This window comes from Mobula birostris, chromosome 3, assembly GCF_030028105.1.
Source record: "Mobula birostris isolate sMobBir1 chromosome 3, sMobBir1.hap1, whole genome shotgun sequence".
Taxonomy (NCBI): Eukaryota; Metazoa; Chordata; class Chondrichthyes; order Myliobatiformes; family Myliobatidae; genus Mobula; species Mobula birostris.
The window spans coordinates 142,158,357-142,167,751 of NC_092372.1; positions in this window are offsets into that span (position 1 = coordinate 142,158,357).

Consider the following 9,395-nt stretch of genomic DNA (forward strand, 5'->3'; position numbering starts at 1 on the left):
TACAATTACAATATTGAAAACACCATCATCTACCCATTCAATATATATTGCTTGAAGGAAATGAGTATTTTCTGGCAGTTAATAATCTATAATTTGAATACAATGTCCTTTTATCTCACACCTATGTTGGGACTGAAAGTTTAATTTAATGGCCGTGGTCATTTTATCTTTTCATCATGCAATCACTAGAATTCTGAATGCCTTTTGTTTTGAAGTGATTATTACCATTGCTTTGTAACAATAAGTTCTTGGAATGTGGATGTTATAGAAATGATGAGATCAGCAAAAATTGATTGAACTCCTACTGATATTATGGTTATTATTCTTCAAACAAAGGTGCATGTGGCTGTAATGGGCAAAATGCCTCAAACTATTGAGGTTCCAAGAGATAACTTTCACTTTTAAGATTTTCCAACTGGAAATTGCCGCTTTCTGTGTGGTCCTACTGACAGTCATCTTCAGTTAATTTCCCTCGGACAGGTATTTTGCATAGCATTCATGTTAGCATTACTCATGTACTATTTATTCTTGAGCAGAGTATTCCGAAAATGAAATATTTTGAATCTCGAAATCTGAATTAAGTCAGCAGTAGAAGCTACTGTACATGCCAACTTGGTAAAAGTTTTCCAAAGGCTGTCATCTCAACAAGTGTTTGAAAATAGTACAATATAAATCATCAGATTGCACAAATTTGTTCATTTACCTCTGAAAGTACCCAATGTCTTACATGTCCAGACGCATTAAATATGACTTGTTTAGTATCAGTGCAGTAGGGCTACAACTGTGACTGTAACAAGAAATACGTCAGCCAGACAGGACGTCAACTCTCAACTCGTTTACAGGCGGTATGGAGACAGGATCCAATCCACTGTCACTGATCTCAATACATGAAGACCGAGGACACCAGTTTAACTGGGACGCCACAGAGGTTCTGGCACAGGCAAACACAAAGCAGGCATGAGAATTTTTAGAAGTGTCTCTGCTATTAACAAACATATTGAAATAGACACATCTATAAACCTCTAAAAGCCAGAGAATCATGAGCCAAAGGTCAATTGAAGGAGTGGGCAATCAGGACAGAGGCAAGTGAACAGGGGCCTATATAAATGTGGGTGCTCCCAGAGAGGAGCACCAACAACCACACACTAAGGATCTCATCTTGACTGGTGATGAAAAGTCTGCAAGCTAGTCGCCAAATTCAGTGAACTCCGCAACATTAACTGCAACTGCTTAAAAATTTAGAAAATAAAATTAAGCAATAGTCCTAAAATCAAATCATTTAGAAATATTGTTAAGAAGGATTTCCTGCATGGTTACTCACTTGATGTCAACATCCATGGATGTTGGGCTGCCCCAGGTCAGGGGGCCCCAGAATCGGGTTTCCGTGTGAGCAGGAAACATAAAAGCTGGTATCTCAGTGAGCCCACAGTTTGTGGTCAGCTGGTCTGGAGGGTGATACTGAAGACTGAAGCCCGAAGGTCGATTGGAGGTCTGGAAATGGAAGCCCAATGGCCAAAGCCAGGATCCCTGTCCTGTGGTTGGAGGACTGTCCTTGTGTGTGGCTGGTTGGGAGGGAGGAAGGGGCTTGTTTTGTTTTGTTATTGCTTGTTATGTCATTCTGCCTTGTATTGTGGGCACACTATGTTCAAAGCTCAAAATACGCTTATTATCAAAGTATTTGTACTATATACAACCTTAAATTTCGCGCTTTTACAGGCTGCCACAAAAACAAAGAAACTCAACAGAACCCATTAATAAGTGTGGTCAAACACCCAATGTGCAAAAAAAAGGGAAACAATCATGCAAACAAATAACACTCAGAACTAAAGTTCATGAAGGTGAGTCCACAGCCCCAAAGCTTGTTCGTTGCTGTAGTCGGTCTAGGTGTCTGTTAGTTGCAGACCATAGCCTCAGTTCAGTGTAGAGAAGTAAACCTCGTGGAATAACAAACTGGACATCGGTCCATCCCTTGCCTTCAGAACCAACACCCAGTCCTTTTCAATCTGCTGCTGCCAGAACATCCTTTTGTTGGGATGTTGTTGACGCAAATAATGCACTTCACTGTATGTTTTGATGCACATCTGATAAATAAATGAATCTAAGTCTTGAGGACCAATATTCAGTAATTATAAAATCAGGGACATTCTGCATTCACAGCTTGAAGTACAACGAAACAGTCTATTTTCTGTCATTTTAATAATTGTTTTCACCCACCAATGTAGATTCATTTATTTAGCAATCTCACAACTTATAAACAAAACATATTGATTTATGTTTGTCTTTAATGGAAGTGTTCTATAATAATGTATTTGCATATTCAAAGTGTTGATGCAAGGAGACAGTTACATAACCAAAGGATGTACCAAGAATTTGTGGGAGGGAATATTACAATAGAAGTCCATATTTAGCAAGCTTTAATAGAGAATCATCTCCTAAACATGTGTTGCATAGAACCGGATGTAAATGCTCTTAAAGAGTTAAAGAGTTTATTCAGGATCTAAGACACCAGGTATTTAGATTCCTAAGGCAGAAAATGTTGCTAATAAAAATAGCATTTAATATTCCTATTTTATGCAGTTAAATACAATAACAACAAAATAATGGAGATTTTGTTATTTGAACTTAAACCATACTTTCACATTAGTTCTTTGATTTACATTTCATTGTACTCCAACTGGAATCTATTTACTTGTATCACAGATAACAGAATTTCAGGAAATGTAGAGGAGGCTTGATCCAAACATAGAGCAGTAGGGATGATATAGCGGAGAGCGAGATTTCTACTAATAAACTGCAAAATAACAAGCCACAAGGGGCTACAAAGCAAGAGAGAACAGATACTTAACATGTCAAGGCAACAAGGTAACTGGACGCTAAAAGCAACTCTTTGAGACTTGCTGGTTCGATGAGCGAAAAAGCATTGTGGATGAGAGCTGCGGTTTGAATAGGCTGCAGGTGAGGAGTTAGAAACAAGGGGAAGATGATCCCTGTTAGCTGGATGGAGACTGGGAGATGTCTGCTTGTGCAAGCCTGACAGGACAACTGCACTACCCCCCCAACTCCGCTACCCTAACGATATGGCTGGCACCCAACGGTTCAGGACAATCTGGATAGGTCCGGTGGAACTCATTGATGAGCAATGTATCCCTGATGAAACTGGATGGCACCCAAGATCTCTCCTATAGCTGTACCATTCCCAGTCAACCAGGGACTGCACACCCCATGTAAGATAATGCAGATCCATCAACAGGTGAACTATATACACTGGACCGCCCTCCACTGTTCTTGGTTCTGGAGGTGCAAGCTCAGGTAGGTTGAGTAGTCCGTGGACATCAGGCTTAAGGCAGGACACAGGAAAGGTAGGTGTGATCCTGAGGGACAGCGGTGGCTGGAAATAGTAAGTAACTGGGTTGATGTGATGGGTAATCATAAAGGGACCAATGAACTGGGGCAAGAGCTTGTGGAGGTTGGTGTGCAGGGGAAGACCACAGGTGAACAACCAGACATGGCATCCAAACCAAGGTAGTCAGGCTGAGTGCCAACAGCAGTTAGCCTGGCAGCAGTAGATGCTTTTGGCAGCTAGGATAGCCCTCCTTGCCCTCTTACAAGCATTCCAGCAGTGGTGAACCAAGACTCTGGCAGACAGTTTCTTCATGGTTGAATCCTCCGTGGGAAACAAAGGGTTGTTAGCCATGAAGTAATTCAAAGAGTGACATACTGTACCTGTGGCAGAGGAGGTGTGTAAATTGTGGGCAGTTTGGTCCAGAGTAGATACTTCTTCCATGTGGAAGGATTAGAAGTGGTGAAACATCACAGAAACTTCTCCATTTGCCAACTGGCTCTTTCTGACCTACTGTTGTTCTGTGGATAATAATCAGGGGACAAACTCGCTGAGGTGTAGGGGAGGTAGCAGAAGGCTCACCAGAAGTGGGAGACAGATTATGGGCCCTGGTCCAACACAATCTTCTGAGGGAAGCCACGGAGGTGAACTACACTTTGGAAAACAAGGTCCACTGTCTCAGCGGCTAACAGAAGGTTGAAGAGGGCAATGAAGTGGGGCGCCTTGGAGAACCGGTCCACCGTTGTCATGAACACCATTGTGCCATCAGAAGGTAACAAATCCATGATGAAATCCATGGCAATGTGGGACCAGGAGCATCAGGGGACCGATAGAGGCCTCAGGAGCTGAGTGGGATGATGGTTGGAGGCATTGGAATTGGAATGATCACACTGAGGACAGACAGTGACAAACTGACATACATTTGTGATCATGGTGGCCCAACAGAACCAGCAGCACAGAAAACCTAGAGTCCGTCGTGCACCTGGATGGACGAAGAAGGGTGAGGATTGGACCCACTGGAGTGCTTCTAAGCACATGGCTGCCAGCACGTACAAGCGGTTGCCGGGGTGTTGTCCAAAGAGGCCTGTGCTCTAGGAAGACCTGGTTCTCAAGGCCCCAGATAATCAGGGCAAGGATCTGCAATGATGGAATGAAGGGCTGAGGGTCGATCTCTGTGTCAGCTGGGTCAAACTGTCATTACACAGCGTCTGCCTTAGTATTCTTGGAACCAGTCTGGTAGGAGATGGTAAAGTTGAAATGCGTAAAGAAGGGAGCCCAGCGAGCTTGATCTGGTTTGAATTAGTGGTTCTTTTGCATAGATATGAGGTTCTGTTTGTCAGTCCAAATTAGGAAGGGCTTGGAAGGTTTCCCATCAGCCAATGTCTCTTCTCGCTTGATACGTGTAACTATGTGGCTAAGCACAATTCCAATGCTATATTTAAGTTTGCTGATGACATCACTGTCATTGGCCAAATCAAAGATGGTGATGATTCAGCATATAAGAGGGAAACTGAAAATCTGGCTGAGTGGTGCCACAACAACAACGCTTACTCAATGTCTAATAAGACCAAGAAGCTGATTATTGACTTCAAGAAGAGGAAACCGTAGGTCCAAGAGCCAGTACTCATCAAGGGATTAGAGGTGGAGAGGGTCAGCAAATTTAACATCCTCGGTGTTATCATTTCAGAGGATCTGTCCTGGGCCCAACACCTAAGAGCCATTATGAAGCAAGCAAAGCATCATGTGTACATCACAAAAAGCATTTTGTGCGTGTTGCTCAGATTTCCAGCATCTGCAGATTTCCTCTTGTTTGTGATGTCTACATCCACAGAAGCTTGCGAAGAGTTAGCATGACGTCTAAAACTTTGACAAACGTCTATAGATGTGTGGTGGAAAGTAATTGACTGGTTGCATCATGGCCTTGTACAGAAACACCGATGCCCTTGAACAAAAGAATCCAAGAAAAAGTAGTTGATTTGCCCCAGTCCATGACAGGTAAAGTCCTCCCCACGACTGAGCGCATCTACACAGCTGCCGCAGAAAAGCTGCATTCATCATCAAGGAACCCCGCCACCCAGGCTATGCTCTCCTCTCACTGCTGCCACCAGGAAGAATGTATAGGAACCTAAGGACTCTCACCACTAGATTCAGAAACAGTTATTACCCCTCAACCATCAGGCTCTTGAACCAAAGGGGTTAACTTCACCCAACTTCACTCTCCCCATAACTAAAATGTTCCCACAACCTATTTATTTAGGTTCCCACAATATTATTTATTTGTTCATTTATTTTTGCATAGCTTTCTGTCAACAAACAGCACTAACAAACTCTCCTCATGCATTAACCTTTACATTCCTACAGTCATTCTTGTGAACCTCCTCTGGATCCTCTCGAATCACTGTACATGTTTTCTTCGATAAGGGACCCAAAACTGTTGACAGTGCTCCAACTGTGGTCTGTCCAATACTTAATAAATACTCAGCATTATATACTCTTTATGTTTTAGTCCTCTCCAAATGAATGCCAACATTTAATTTGCCTTCCTTACCACCAACTGAATCTGCAAGTTAACCATTTGGGAATCCTGCACAAGGGCTCCCAGGTCCATTTTATTTATGAATTTGCTCCCTGTTTATAAAATAGTCTGTGTCTTTATTCCTTCTACCAATGTGCATTACCATAAACTTCCCTACACTATAAACCATCCGTCACTTCTTTGCCTAATCTCCTAATTCATCCAAGTCCTTCTGCAGACTTCCTGTTTCTTCAACACTATCTGCCCATTCACCTATCTTTGTATTGTCTGCAAACTTGGCCACAAAGCCTTCGATTCTGACATCCAAATGATTGACATATAACTTGAAAAGAAACACTCCAACACAAATAGCTGTAGAACACCACTAGACACCAGCAGCCAGCAAAAAAGGCCCCTTTATTCCCAGTTTTGATCCTCAGAGGAGGAAAAAATCTTAATTGGTCCTATTCTCTCATGTCTTATCCTCTTGCTTTTCACATACTTGTAGAATGCATTGGGGTTTTCCTTAATCCTGTCCACCACGGCTTTCTCATGGCCCCTTCTGGCTCTCCTAATTTCATTCTTAAGCTCCTTCTTGCTAGCCTTATAATCTTCTAGATTCCTATCATTACCAAGGTTTTTGAACCTTTCGTAAGCTCTTGTTTTCTTCTTGACTGGAGTTACAACAGCCTTTGTACACCACGGATCTTGTACCCTATCATCCCTTCCATGTCTCATTGGAGCGTACCCACTCAGAACCCCACCCAAATATCCCCTGAACATTTGCCGCATTTCTTCTGTATGTTTCCTGGAGAACATCTGTTTCCAATTTATGTTCCCATGTTCCTGCCTGATAGCCTCATATTTCCCCTTACTCCAATTAAACGTTTCCCTAACTTGTCTGTTCTTAACACTCTACAATGCTATGGTAAAGGAGATAGAAGTGTGATCACTATCTCCAAAATGCTCCCCCACTGAGAGACCTAACATCTGACCAGCTTCATTTTCCAATACCAGATCAAGTACAGCCTCTCCTCTTGTAGGCTTATCTACATATTGTGTCAAGAAACCTTCCTGAACACACCTAACAAACTCTGCCCCATCTAAACCCCTCACTCTAGGGAGATGCCAATCAATATTTGGGAAATTATAATCTCCCACCACAACAACCCTGTTATTATTACACCTTTCCAGAATCTGTCTCCCTATCTGCTCCTCAATGCCCCTGTTACTATTGGGTGGTCTATAAAAAAACACCCAGTAGAGTTATTGACCCCTTTCTGTTCCTAATTTCCACCCACAGAGACTCCGTAGACAATCCCTCCATAACTTCCTCCTTTTCTGCAGCCGTGACACTATCTCTGATCAACAGTGCCATGCCCCCACCTCTTTTGCCTCCCTTCCTATCCTTCCTGAAACATCTAAGGTCTGGCCCTTGAAGTAGCCATTCCTGCCCCTGCACCATCCAAGTCTCTGTAATGGCCACAACATCAAAGCTCCAAGTGCTGATCCATGTCCAAGCTCATCCGCTTTATTCATAATACTCCTCGCATTAAAATAGACATATCTTAAACTATCGGTCTGAGCGCGTCCCTTTTCTATCACTTGCCTATCCTCCCTTTTGAACAGTCTCCAAGCTTTCTCTAATTGTGAGTCAACTTCCCTTTCCTCTGTCTCTTCAGTTCAGTTCCCCAGCAATTCTAGTTGAAACTCTCCCCAGTAGGCAAACCTTCCCACCAGGATATTGGTCCCCCTCTGATTCAAGTGCAACCAGTCATTTTTGTACAGGTCACACCTGCCCCAATGATCCAGAAATCTGAATCCCTGCTCCATGTACCAATCCCTCAGCCATGCATTTATCCTCCACCTCATTCTATTCCTATACTCACTGTCACGTGGCATAGGCAGTAATCCTGAGATTACTACCTTTGAGATCCTGCTTCTCAACTTCTTTCCTAACTCCCTGTCGTCAGGACCTCCTCCCTTTTCCTACCTATGTCATTGGTCCCAATATGTACCACGACCTCTGGCTGTTCTCCCTCCCACCTCAAGATATCGTGGACGTGATCAAAAACATCCTGGACCCTGGACCCTGGCACCTGGGAAGCAAACTACCATCCGCGTTTTTTTCCTGCGTTCACAGAATCACCAGGCTGACCCCCTAACTGTAGAGTCCCCTACCACTGCTGCCATCCTCTTCCTTCCCCTACTCTTCTGAGCCACAGGGCCAGACTTTGTGCCAGAGGCGCGACCACTGTTGCTTTCCCCAGGTAGGCCGTTCCCCCCAACAGTACTCAAACAGGAATACTTATTGTTAAGGGTTAGGGTTAATAATAACCTCCTTACTTTTCTATTCAATTAGAAATAAACAGTGGTATTTGGTTAATTTTCCTAATTGTTGAACAGGTATACTATTGATTTGCCAATTGTGCCTCACCATCACAGAGGTCTAGAATGTGCAGCATAACCATAATGTAGACAATCAAGGGAGACTTTGGAAACAGACTGACTCCATGTCTACTAAAAAGCAAAATCTGGTGCTTTATCTTTTAAGTAACAAGAAAGAAATAACTTATATTTATATATAGATTTTTATATATCAAAATATGGTATGCTGGCATTTATAGCGAGAGGATTCGAGTACAGGAGCAGGGAGGTACTACTGCAGTTGTACAAGGCCTTGGTGAGACCACACCTGGAGTATTGTGTGCAGTTTTGGTCCCCTAATCTGAGGAAAGACATCCTTGCCATAGAGGGAGTACAAAGAAGGTTCACCAGATTGATTCCTGGGATGGCAGGACTTTCATATGAAGAAAGACTGGATGAACTGGGCTTGTACTCATTGGAATTTAGAAGATTGAGGGGGGATCTGATTGAAACGTATAAGATCCTAAAGCGATTGGACAGGCTAGATGCAGGAAGATTGTTCCCGATGTTGGGGAAGTCCAGAACGAGGGGCCACAGTTTGAGGATAGAGGGGAAGCCTTTTAGGACCGAGATTAGGAAAAACTTCTTCACACAGAGAGTGGTGAATCTGTGGAATTCTCTGCCACAGGAAACAGTCGAGGCCAGTTCATTGGCTATATTTAAGAGGGAGTTAGATATGGCCCTTGTAGCTACGGAGGTCAGGGGGTATGGAGGGAAGGCTGGGGTGGAGTTCTGAGTTGGATGATCAGCCATGATCATAATAAATGGCAGTGCAGGCTCGAAGGGCCGAATGGCCTACTCCTGCACCTATTTTCTATGTATGTTTCTATGTATGTTTCTAAAATTACTTTCTAGTTAAGGATTTATAAATTGTTGTCAGTGATTGAGAGTAGAAAAAATATTAATGTTAAGAGCATGTTTATCTACCTATTCGGCACCATATTACTTGCAAAAATCGAAACCAAATTAATTGCATACTCTTTTAATAAATAAACAGCGGAGTCATTACTGCAAGAGGATATTGAGGTTATATAAGGAAAGGAATGAATTTACATTTTTTATGCCAGACCACAATATAGATTTGAATGAGGGATCTAATTCTGTAGTCATCTT